Source organism: Pinus tabuliformis, chromosome X (assembly GCF_031772625.1).
Source record: "Pinus tabuliformis cultivar Carrire ecotype Pingquan chromosome X, CPIR1, whole genome shotgun sequence".
NCBI classification, from domain to species: Eukaryota; Viridiplantae; Streptophyta; class Pinopsida; order Pinales; family Pinaceae; genus Pinus; species Pinus tabuliformis.
Window position 1 is genome coordinate 523,064,990 of NC_142308.1, and position 13,723 is coordinate 523,078,712.

The window sequence follows — 13,723 nt, forward strand, 5'->3', positions numbered from 1 at the left end:
TGAGGATATTTTTACTCGTTTTGGTGTCCCAAGAGAAATTGTAACAGATCAGGGAAGTCAATTCACATCTAATTTGATGGAGAAGCTGATGGAAGAATACAAAATCAAGCACAGAAAATCTACCCCTTACCATCCTCAAGCAAATGGTCAAGTGGAATCCACAAACAAAGTTCTTGAGAGCATCATCACCAAAACTGTTCATCTACATAGAAGAGATTGGGCAGAAAGGCTTCCTGAAGCCTTATGGGCCTACAGAACTACATGGAGGAACACAACAGGACATTCTCCCTATGAACTTGTTTATGGGAAAGAAGTCCTGCTCCCCATCGAGTTTCAAGTCAAGACTTTCAAGATGGCAGTCCAGTTGGGGATGAATCTATCAGAAGCCCAAAAGCACAGAATGGGGCAGCTGAATGAGCTAGATGAAATAAGATAAGATGCAATTTTAAGGACTGATCTAGTTCAGCACCAAAGAACTAAGTGGCATGACAGATATATCAAAGAGAAAAAGTTTCAAAAGGGAGATTGGGCGTTACTGTTTGATTCCAAGTTTAAAGACTTCAAAGGAAAATTTCGGACTCATTGGCTTGGACCATATGAGATTGACGAAGTCTTTAGCAATGGAGCAGTTCGAGTCAAGACCATTGATGAGTTTCAAACCCCTCTCATTGTGAATGGCCACCGATTGAATATTTATCATAAGCCACTCTCAAAAGAGGAATTTGTCAAAATGTTTCAAGAAAATTCTGCAATGAGGCTGGTGGAGAGGAATCCTTCTCCTCCATCAGCCTAGTCTTTGTTTCTTTCAGTTGAAAAAAAAAAAAAAAAAAACTTTTGTATAAGCCTGAAAACCAATCATAGATTGGCAATCTTATACAGAAAATGTAGAGTGAAAATTAGGGGCACCTGACACTCTATATTTTCCAAAAAAAAAAATCTCTCTCTTTCCATCTTCACTCCACCTCATTTGCCATTTCAGTTCATCCATCTCATTTTCATCTCCATCTTCACTCCACTTCATTTCCATCTCATTCCACTCATTTCATTTCATTCCATCAATAAAAGTCCCTCTCAGGACTATTTTATTTAGTTAGTTCTTCTCTAACTATCTTTGTGCAGTTAAAGGGGTGTTGTCTTAGTTTCCGCAGCTGGAAACCGTTTCTGCAGCCAGAACCAGTTTCCGCAGCCAGAAACGATTTCCGCAGCCAGCATCACTCTGTCTTTATAGCCGGCATCACTCTGTTTTCAAAAAAAAAATCACAGTCAAAGGTTAGTGTCATCATCACCAAGTGCAGCAAAGACATGGGGCATCTTCAAGATCAAAGAACAACAATGGGTCAAAAGCCTTAATCAAGAAATGATAAACTTCCAAAGGTATGATCAAAAATCTCTACCAAATAACAATTCAATGTCATTATTATGCATAGTTATTAAACCATGGCAAGTTCCACTAAATGCAATGATTTGATACGGCAAGCCCCATACCACTCCTCTTCCACGATGTCATTCCACACACCTTATTCATTTCTAACGGTCCCATGATCATTCTAAATTTAAACTCGAGATGGACTGCTCTCCCATTTATTGGCCGTACTTTTGAGACGTGACCTACTGTACTACGACTCTCCTTCACCATAATTTCCGCAGCCGTCTGCTGAGACGTGTGCGCAAGTCATCCGATCCAAAAGGACTCAGCCGTTATTCTGCCCATTTATCACTTCACTCCTGCATGCATTCGATGTTGAACTCGTTACTGTTGCTTACCTTTACTCCCTCGGTACTCATACCATTCCCTGTTCTCCATTTCCGCTGCATCCACTACAGTTTGCTCCAAACCCTGGCTACAGTCACCACATACATCCTGAACTTCGATTACGGCCACTCCAATTACCCTAAGAATCCCGTAATCAGCCCATTTTTTTTCCTGAACCTTCATACGCAGTAGAATTTTCAGTCGGAATTTAAAGCCGAGAATGGGAAAACTACTAAGAGCTGAGCCGGAAGGACCAAAATACCTGGAGGGTTATCCTCAAACGAAGGAATCGTTGAAGAAAGCAAGGTGGCTGAGATTCATTCAAAAGTTCAGGGGCTATAACAAAGAAGTGACTAAAGCCTTTGCACGGTCCTTTAATGGACACACAGTGGAGATAGGAGACTTAAAATTTACAATGACCGAGGCCACAATAGCAGCTACAACAAGTCTCCCACAAGAAGGTGAAAGGTGGTTCAAAAACAGAAGTGTGGACGATCAAGGATGGAGAATCATGCTCCAAAACCCAGGTATGGATACCTCTGTATTTACAAAAGGAATCCCTGTGCGTGCAATAAAAGAAGAATGGTCCACTCTCTTATTACTTATCTAGAAATTTATCATATGCGAGGATCGTTTTGGTTCCATGTACATGTATCATGCCAGGCTAATGATGAATTTTATGGAAGGTTATACCCTTAATTTGCCTTATTTTCTGTTATCAAGCTTGAATAAAATGAGCTCTACTGTTCAAAAACACGTAGGCAATATTGAACCCCATCTTTACCATCACGGGTTCATAAAAATCCTTATTGAAGATCAAATGAAAAACACTAAGGATACTTGGGAAAAGTTTTTGACAAGAAACCACTTCCAAGAACTGACTGAAGCCTCTGGAAGCAGTTCCCCAAAAATTCCAAAGAGAAGTAGGAGGAAAGAAAAGAATATTACAGCCCAAGACTCTCCTACAATATACATTCAGGAAACTATTCAGAAAGAAGAAGAAGAGGGAGCTAAAAACAAGAAACAGAAGAAGGACAAAGGCAAAATAACCATTCAAGAAACCTATCCATCCCCTGAACCATCCATAGAGGAAGATTCTCAAACTTTGGCAGAAAGATTAGTACATCTTCAAGCTGCTGCCATAACAAAGAAACAAAAAGGAAAACGGAGTGCATAGGAAAAGAGCACTAGTCCACACGTGAGGAGGAGCAGTAGGCTAAAAGGAAAGAAGAGTGTAACCCAAGAAAAACAATCACACTTTATTGATTTAGGTGAAGAAACACCTGAAAAAGCTCCAGCTCAGCCAGACATTGAGTCAAGTCCTCCACGTGATGAAAGCCCTTTTCGGCCAGAAAGAGAGGACAGTCTTCCTCCTCCACCAGATTTTGATTTTGAGCCTAGCCCAAGAAAGACACCTGAAGTAGATCCTAATCAGCAAGAGGTATATAACTACCTAGAGTCCTTGGAACAATCAGCTGCAGGACCAAGCACCACCTTGCCACTTGATGCACAAGTACAGTCTTTAAAATAGGAAGTGTTTGAATTGGAAGTCCTAAATAGGCACATCAAACAGGAAAACGAAGCACTCAAAGAGCAGAGTAAGGTAGACAAGATTGTCCATGATAACACTATGCTCCATTTAGGACTGTGGCAAAAGAAGAACAGGAAGCTGAAGAAAAAGTGTAAAAAGTTGAGCAGGGCATTGATTAATCTTAAGTTCAAATGTCTAGTCAGGAAACCAAGGACCATTTTAGCATCAAAGGGAAAGAGAAGAGGGCTAGATGTTCTTGCAGAAGCCTCAGAGCATATGGATTAAGGGAAAATAACTAAGTTTTGGTTGCATGAGGACATGCAACACCTTCACAGTGGGGGTATGTTGAGCCTCGAACCTGCACCTTCCTATACACCCTCTCAGCCTTCTTTTTCCACTCATTTCATCCACCAAGTTGATTAAATCATTGTATTTTAGTTTAAAAAAGAGCTTTTGACATGGTTTTCTAACTACGCTGATGACTGTTGTTTGGTTTAGAATTTTGTTCAGACAGTTGCGGAAGCTTCTCAGTTTCCGCAGCCGACACAGGTTTCCGCAGCTGACCCAGGTTTCTGCAGCCAGCACAGGATTCCGCAGCCGTTTTGTCAAACACCATGCTACAGGTGTCCTCTGAAGAAACGAGCCACATGGGCAAGTTACAGGAGTCAAGGACATGGAACGTGTCCCTCCAGATCATCCAGCACGCCCATAAAAGCCCGCGGTCAAACAAGGGGCAAAGGATCGTCAACAGAAGTGTTCAGTGGTGGCACGGCTCTGCGTAGCTCTGTTTTTGAGCACGTGAAGCTATGTGGCACAGTCCTTAGCCACGAAGACATCCTGGTAGCGTGAATCCAATAGCCATACCTCTCAGATTTAATAAACATGATGACAGTTACCTAGATCCGGGCTGAAGAGGATTTATGTGTCTCTGGCAGCGTGGTTAATAGCGTAGATTTAGTTAATTTGTTTAGCTTTATTTCCTTATAAATAACACGTCCATGAACGCTGTAAAAGTTAATCTCTTGTAATGTAATTCGAAGTTGTTGTATTTCCCCACTGCACTTTTATGTTGCTGTTTAATATATGAGAAGACTGGTTTAAACTTAAGCTTGTAGCTGTTCGTTGAATCAGCTGAAGTGGCAGAGGGCCCCTGCTCACTAAAGCCTTGTACAGTTTTCCTTTAACTCTTGCATTACTTTTTTTTTCTGTTCATGTATATTAGCTGTACAGTTGTCATTTAAATGCTGCGTTTTATTTCATCATGTATATTAGTTGTACATAACAAAGCTTTTTTATTTCTGTTGATTTACATTTTCATTGCTGCTCTTTTATGGTTACAACTGATCAGTGTTTTCTGCAGGTTTTCTTAGGCAGCCCGGGGCAATTTTTCACCTTTTCTTTTTATAACTATTGGCATACGAGATCATCTTGTCTTTGTCGCTGACTCTTGTTTTCTGAAGTTTGATTTCCAGTACTGTCATTTCCTTAAGTTGTACATTTATTTTCTGCTCTTAGATATCATGCTATTCATCTGTTAACGGTTTCTTTCTATAATCAAATAACTTTATTAGGAACCAGAATATCACTCATTATAGCTTGATTTAGTTTGCTTTAGATCTCACATTGCTTGACTTGTTCATGATTGTTTCTCACAGGGTAAATTAAGCTGAAAGGCAAAAGGTCAAGAGAGTTAAAGTAGTGTGATTAGTTTCTTTTATGCAGTTTAACTTCTTTTAGATTTCACATTGCTTAACATTTCATGATATCTTTTCACAAGGAAGATTGAGTTGAAGAGTTGAAATAGTGTGGATTAGTTGTTCTTACTTTTAATTGAATTTAGTGTAGATTTCACTTTCATTTTCATTCAGCAACAGAGATACTGGGCCGATGTCATTAGTTCATTGTTTGATGTCTTTATTTCTTTTTAAGAATTGATTTCGTTGCAGTTATTTTAAAGCTTTCTTTCTTTTTTTAGAGATCACCATAATCATCCATATTTCACTTGCTTTATCACCTTTTCATCATCTCACATTAGGGAAAGATAAATCCAAAAACAAACTTAAAAAACTAAAAACGACAAAAGACTAAGGAAATGGTTATCTAGTACATATAGTACACTTCACTTCGTCAGTTTACGAACCCCGGGTTGACATTTTAAAGTAGCAATTTAGACCTCACTAAATTGACCAAACACTGATTGTCATCTTATTGATTGCTCTTGAATCAGTTCACATTCTCCAGCCTCCATCTTTCTTTGGGCCCAACATTGTTGGCACTGCACAAGGACTCAAACTCTCTCTAATCAGTCCCTTGTCTAACAGTTCCTGAACCTGTTTCCTAATTTCTTCATTTTTTGTGGGAGTCATCCTGTAAGTTGCTTTATTAGGTAGATTTTCTCTTGGAATCAAATCTATATGATGGCTGATTTTTCTAATGGGTGGTAACTCATCAGGCAAATCATCTACAATGATATCACAATAATTGTCCAGCATCTCTTGAATTTCAATTGGTAAATTAGAAACGTTAGTGGAAGTTATTATTACCTTGGGTTTGCAAACTAATGCAAAACTTACCTCATCTTCTTCCATCTGCTGCAAGTACTCCTTTCCACTCAGCAAAAGGGTCTTTGGATCAGGTTTCTTCGATGCATCCTCTTCTTCCATAGGCAGCAATGTATGATTGACACCATCTTTGCTAAATTTATATGTGTTCTTCTTTCCATCATGCATAGCTCCTCTGTCATACTGCCAAGGCCTTCCCAGCAATATGTGACACACATCCATAGGCATCACATCACACAGAATTTTGTCTCTATATTTGCCCAACTGCAACTCCACTTCACACTGCTCATTCACTATCAACTGATACCCCTTTTGAAGCCATGACACCTTGTAAGGTGTTGGGTGTTTCTTTGTCTTCAATTTCAATTTCTCCACCACTTCTGTGGAGACCAAATTATCTGTACTACCACTATCAATTATCATCTGACAACACTTCCCTTGAACCTTGCACACAGTCCTAAACAAGGTCTTTCTCTGTGCCGGTTCAACAATTTCCTTAGCTGGCTTTAACAAAACTTTGTTAACTACCAAAGATTCCCCTTTCTTTGGTACATTTTCTTCTTCTATTACCTTTGTTGCTTCCTCTTCAGTCTTAGCAACAATTGCATTCCTCTAATTCATTCCTATGTTTTCTGGGCACTCATAGGCTCTGTGTCCTAGCTTGTTACATCTGTAACATCTGACTTCTCTTCCTCTACCTCTGCCTCCTCTTCCTCTGGAAAAACTCCCTCTGCCACTTGCATCACCTCCTGTGGGTGCATGCTAACTTGAGTTGTTGCTAGCTCCATCTCTAGGTGTTGTAGAACTTCCTCTACCACCTTGACTTCCCCTTCCTCGAAAAGTACCACTATTTCTGGCAGACTTCTTCCTCATGAGTTTTTCTTTAGCCTTCAATACCATATGATAATCCTCTTCTACTGTTTTAGGAGACAGTACACTTATCTCATCTTGGATCTCCATTCTGAGACCATTCACATATCTTGCAACCTTCTCATATGTATCTTGGATTTGTCCTGCTCTTATACTCACTTTGTAGAATTCCTCTGTGTATTCCTTTACTGTCATAGACCTCTGTCTAAGATTCTGCATTTGTCTAAATAATGTTTGCTGATAATCACTTGGAAAAAACTTACTTTTCAACTTTGCCACCATTTTGTTCCAATTTTTAATTGGTTGTTTACCAAGTCTTCTTCTTTCTGCCTACACTCCATCCCACCAAAGTGCTGCATGTCCTTTCAGTTTTGTGACAACAAAATTCACTTTCTTTCCTTCTTTTGTTTCTTCATAATCAAAGAATTTCTCCATGTCATTAATCCAGTCTATCAATTCTTCAGGGCTTAAGCTTCCTGTATAGATTGAAACTTCAAGTTTGGGCTTAGATGTGGATCTCAATACTGACTTAAAGAATCTCATTTCAAGAGTTACATCTGCAGGTTCCTCATCTTCTGCAGCTCCAACTTCAGGTTCACTGACATCTCCAGCATCTACATCTCTTCCCATTTCCATTGCTTCCAATCTAGCTTGCATCTATTGCATAGATTCCAACACTTCAACATTTGCAATTGGTCTTCCTCTTCTTCAACCACCACCTCTTCCTCCAACTCTGAAATCCATGTTGGATTTCTTTTTCTGATCATTGAGATCCTGTTTAGCATCAGTAGGCTGCTCCGATACCACAAATGGTGGTCTGGTTGCAGGTGTAAGGGATAATCATTCAAATCCTGAAATGATCTCCTCAAGCGTAGGTGGAAGTTCTTCTTCTATTTCCCTTGGAGTTTCAGTCATCTGCCTCCAAACTTAGATATTCTACTAAAACAGCCAAATTGCTAAATTTACCCGGAAAATAGTAGAACTTCACTTACCTGGAACCAAAAGGAGTTAACACCCCATTGAAAAACTTCTCGGGTCTGCCTTTTCCACAGTCCTCTACCTCTCTCACGGAACCGAAAGAAAACAAAGCTCCAGCTTATAATTTCTCGGGTCCGAAATCTGGATTACCCACATATACTTTTACCATGCAACCACCATTGGATCATGGCCTCCACAACGGATGGTTACGATCATCCAAACTTCAACAGAATTAAGCCACAGTTGAATTGCTCATCGGGTCCGAAAATTTTATTAACCACCGTTCACTTTTCCACGCGATATCCGTTGGATCTCGCTCCTCTAATCGGACGACCCAAATCAACTGCACTATTAACCTAGTTTGATAAAATATCGCGTTCAGTTTTGGGTTAAACCTTGACGTTGATTTGCATGCAACTATCGTAGATCTAATGGTTCTGTCGATCGAACGATTCTAGGCTTCTTTGATTTTCCTCACAAGTTTATCAGACCTTTTCCTCCTTCCGCTATGATTTTAGCGCTTCCACCAGGTTTAGCTCTTCACTAATGAATTCATAGTTTAGCTAATTAAAGTTCCAGGGGTCGAAACACATTTGACTTAACTTAATACACAGTGAATGAGGAATTTAAACACGAGAACACCAAATCATACAAAACTCTAAGTTTACAGGCCAAACTAGAATTCAACAATACACAGAGATATTTCGAAGGAATTCAACCCTCCGGGATTTAACCTTTCATGCATAAAATACACAGAGATATTTCAATTTTTTTACAGTCTAATTCTCCATAACCAAATCCAGCTAAATCCTCTTACAATAGTTCAAAACTTACATAAGTACTTTACATCCAGCAATCTGATCCTCAATCAATGGATCGAATCTATCTAATCCTAGATAAATACCTACACTGCTTGATATTATCCTTTAGAATCTCAACTAAGTCTAAACTACTTGGATTAATTACAAAATCATTCAAATACATCAGATCATTAATTCACCTCGTATGTTTTACGATTGCCCCTTTTTTTATGCCTCAACAACCTGTTGGCCATGTATAATTCAGTGTAGTTATGCATGAAATTTTTTACTACTTTCAATCCTACACTCCTTGTAGTTGTAAGTGTTTATGATCTCAGGGTATTTACATGTTAGCTCATCCTTAACATTAAATCACCCTTTACCAAAAGAATGAGTTATCTACTTTATGAATTCTTGTTTGAATTACGCAACATTTCCTTATGTTGTCCAGACATCTTATCAATGCAATCCAATAAGAGGACCTCTCAAAATTGCTTGCATTTTTATTTATATGATATCAATCTATTTAATTGACCCAATAGTCCATACCATTGGTGCTACTTTATCCACTATTATGGTTTGCACTCAAAGATACATATAGGTTCTATTATGCATATCCATCAAAAGGTGCATATGTCCTAGAATATATTTAACTTAGATTTCCCCTTAACCATACTTTCTTCCAACTGAAGAACAAATCACATGGTATGTATTAATCAAAAGATTAATTTGAATGACAATTTGTGCAGGTTATATAGCCTTATACTATAACATGTTCTCACCATCCTTTACTTTGGTATATTAGCAATTATACCATTTATAAGTTATTTTTATAGCATGATGACCATAGTTTAATCCCTGCGAATTTTGACTCTTGCATTCATGAAGGGAACCTATGTAAGTGTGCCACTCAAGTAATGATATCTTCCTCCCATATGCATTACTTGTTATTAATATTAAACAAAATTGAACAACATTACTTTTAAGGCATTTGCTCCCTATTACATGCTATAACACTTTAGTTATAAAGTTTTTCATGTACATAAGATTAATAACCTTCAATTTCCTTTCCAATTTGGAAGGGTTCATATTGGTTAGATATTTCCCCAGAACCTTATCTATATCAGACATATACATTAAGGTATGCTCTTAAGTTGCATAGTTTCATACTCTTAAGAAAATACTTATAAGCTTAGCATGATCTCTCTTCCATCAATCAAAAGCATTTGGGCTTGCTTCTTATTAATTACCTTGGTTTATTTGTGGTACACAAAAATACTTATAGGTACAGTATGCATATCCAATGCATAGATCATGGTATCTAATAACATGTTAAAATAGATTCCCCTTAGTCATATTTTTTTAAGGACAAATTATACTCCAAAATGCATTATATATAGGCGAATTATATTGAAAATAATTATGCCATTTCACACTCTTACATGCTCTTTATAATAACATTCAATGTTGCCTCATATATAAAAAATTAAAAATATGTCCTACACTATTAATAGTGCCAACTCTCAATGCTTCGCCATTGACATGTTGTTCACAAGCTCTTCAATGCATATGTATGCTCATTATCATTTCAATAAGAAGTAGGTTGTTGTTGCATAATATTGTTAACTACATAATGATTGGTGGTTTAACGTCGATCTTCTCGGGTGCTTAAATGGAAGTCATTCTTCTCCACCAGTTTTTCCCAAGTTTCCTCTTAGGTATATCTACTTCCTATCATGCATATATATGTATCTTACCTTCACTTTAGATACCACAATCTCCACATGCTCAAGCATGACTATTTTGGAGATTTACATGAAAGTCAGCCCTCTAAAATAAATTAGAATTGTAGGTAGAATTGCCATCCATTTGTATATTGCTCATTATACAAATGGATGGCCATCCAATTTGCATAATGAGCAATATATTAGGCCTGATATTAACCTATTATAACCTATTATTAGGCCATCCAATTTGTATATTGCCAATAGAGGTTTGCAATACCATCCACGTAACTATTAGCTAGAGTCCATAATAGGTTATTCGACATTCTAGCCACTCTGTGGCAACAACCTTTGATCGTTGCCTCAACCCCCACACACAATTGAGTCCTCCATTTGATGACATCTGTGAAACTTCTACAAAGATGACCTCGAGTTTGAGTTATGAAAAGCCAGAGAAATCTTGGCCCTGCATATGGTTTTGCTTCAAAGGAGGAGATACTAAGCATGTCCTCAGTATGTCCCAAAAATCTTCGACTAGTGGTGCCTATATTGAGTGCTTGAAGAAGAGCAGAAGGTGGAACAGTCCCACTGGGTGTGCCAAGGAAATATTATGGTGAAACAACACCGCAAGGTAGTATCGACACCAGTAGTAAAACCACGAGCCCTGCTTCAAGAATCAAGAGGATCAAGAGGATCAATAAGTTTTGGAAGCTCCCGCATCAGCCTGGACTCAAACTCACAATCAAAGGTAATGAAGAAAAGAACCAAATTAAAAAAAGCAAAACTGGTTTTGCATAGATTCTAGTTACGAATGAACAAAGCCCGGAATATCAACATATGCATTGCAGTGTTGATAGATTTAAGAGTTACAGAACCTTATAGTCCTTACAGCCCCACCGAATGAAGATCATTCATCATCAAGGTTGTGTGAGTGCTTCTACACTTTCTCAACCGAATCTATTGATCCCCAAAAGATTACGTTGACACAGTAAAGTGAGGATACCATTTTCCTCTGAATTTCCTTTACGAAGTTGAAGGATTTTGAATCCTCAATGGGAGCAATTTGGTGGAACGAAAAAGAACAATTGTTGACATTACGGAAACAGCCGAAATAGTACATACTTCAAAGAAATAGTAAGCTTATAACTAAACAATGTGAGACATTTACAGCCGAAAGAGTTACGTTACAAATTATTTAGTTATAAGCTTATACAGTCAGTTTTAATGGGCACATAAACAAGTGATAACACCTGGTGGCATCATTATGGGCATTGATGCGTATAATTTTTTTGTTTGCCACCATCAAACCTTCTTCAAACTTCTTCTTCCCATATCTACTAGCAAGTCAATCCAATATATATTCAATGTCAGTTATGTCTGCAACAAAAAGATGATTCTGAGAACAATTTTTTTTTTTTTAACATAAACCTAAACGACTGGAGGAAATAGACTTACCCATGCTGTTTGCATAGCATAACGAGGTCTACAGAGACCAAGCTTGTAGTTTTTCCGCCTCGACAACTAAGAGCACTCGTTTGAAGACCTCATTCCTCCTTCAGTTTTTATATCACATGGATACCGTCGAGTGTCATGATAACTCTATCCTTCCCATGAGGATAAGCATTATCCATTACCCCCAATTGATGGATAGGCATTCGTCCTTTCTGTTCCTTCCCAAGCCATGGATAAGATTAAATATATATCCCGCCCATTCTCACTTCCTATTTTTGTTCATCGGCTAGTGGATAACTTTTATCCCTTTATTCCATTGGTATCTAATTCGGTAAGTGATCAATAGTTCGAAAGACAACATTTAGAAGGGAAACAACAGTCCTGATTCCCTTCCTCCTTTAATCTGCCTACACTATTGTTTAAACTGTAAAACATGCTCTAAAAACATCCAAACCGGTGTACCTTTTTCAATCTTCTAATTGTAAAAGAAATCACTGCTTTCTGTGAGGATATACCATAAATTTGGTGAGGAAAGATAATGATTTATGATTAGCTTAATCCGGCTAAAAAGCGGTGATCAGGATAATCACTATCCCAACCTATCACCTTCCACCTATCGGATAGGCACATGGAACATTATCGTTGCCTTCTTATTATATTTTTTTATATTATCATTAACCTCGCTCAAAACCTTCACATCATGTTCGTTATCATCTTTGTCCTTGTCTAGCGACATGCTTTTCGCTGGTCCGAGGTTTTTTTCCTTCTCGGTTTTGGTGAATATTTCATCAATTTCATTTATGGTTTCTTCTCTCTTCTTCCTCCTATCATTATGGAAACCACATTCCTTCCTTCTTGGTCTGGTTTGGACAGCCGAGCCTCCGATTTGAGCAATCAAGGCGAGGTTTCCATGAATGGAAAATACCGGAATTGGTCAAAGTTTTGCCATTGTCCACTTCTGTATCTTGCGGAGCTCCTTGATAGAGTCCATGGCCATGTCTCGGTCTATGCCGAATGGCTTCCAATCAGCATTCCCTTCTCTACTTAGCTGGGAATTACAACTCCACAATGGTTAACACATTCTGGATGATCTCCCTAAGAAATGAATGTTCCTGCTATATACTCAGCCTCTGCATTTTCGTAGCCATCACCATCTTTGAGAGGGAAGAGACAACTCGTTTTCTTTTCCCAAGGAAATGTGATGCATGAGGGAAAAACCATCCATTTCCTACCCTAAACTGTATACAACATAGTCAAGCATTCAAGAATGGCTTGTTACCGACTTACTAGAAGTGAAAGATAAAGTACGCACGAGGAAGGGTTCTACCCAACGTCTGGGCGAAATACTCAATTTGTCCCTCATCATGGCAATTTACAGTTTACACATCCAGCGGAGAGGATTAGTCAAGATCATTTCAATTTTAAAGAATCCATTGACATCCATTTGAGATAAAGTTGGTCGATTTTACCGAATAATAAATTTTTGACCAATAAGGTCTTCCACAAAGTCATGTTTGTTTATGGATTTTCCATTTTTACTATACAGACCCGTGTGTTTAATAGATGTGTATATCCTCTAATATTTCTTGGGGTTTTAACCACGAATTTTGTTTGCATATACTTTACTTTTCCGCACTAACACTGATTGTTCCAAGATGTATATCACTAGGACGATTTCAATGTGTTGACCAGATATGTCATATAGTAATAAGTAAAACCCTTATTTTATAAAGACCCTATACATAAGAACCCTCATTGAAATAACATGTTACATATATAGTGAATTTATATTATTGGTCCTTCAATTACCATGTTAATATTTGAATTCCTCTTCAAGAAATCATGTTCTACGTTTCAAGCTTCACCCCTTTAACATACTCTTGCCATGCCATAGACCCAAAATGCTTTAACATGTGATATGTAGGGTATGGTTATTATTAACCGTGTTAATAATTGGATTAAAAAAAAAAATCCCTAATTTCCTTTGTGGCAAGAAACCAAGATAATATGCACATGCTTTAAATTTAAAATTTTAACTTTTATTCTTTATATTT

The 13,723-nt window shown here is 38.0% G+C and overlaps 1 long non-coding RNA gene across 2 annotated transcripts; it reads right to left on the reverse strand.

The window, feature by feature from the left end:
- Positions 1-10,542: 10,542 nt before the first annotated feature.
- On the reverse strand, positions 10,543-11,805 carry LOC149140991 (uncharacterized). 2 transcript variants are annotated; one of them, XR_016264781.1, is made up of 3 exons: positions 11,673-11,805; positions 11,093-11,594; positions 10,543-10,881 (listed from the first exon to the last, which is right to left on the reverse strand). It is a non-coding gene; the product is annotated as an uncharacterized LOC149140991 (long non-coding RNA). The 2 variants fall into 2 exon arrangements; XR_016264782.1 differs by having other exon boundaries at positions 10,543-10,941.
- Between the last annotated feature and the right edge of the window lie 1,918 nt (positions 11,806-13,723).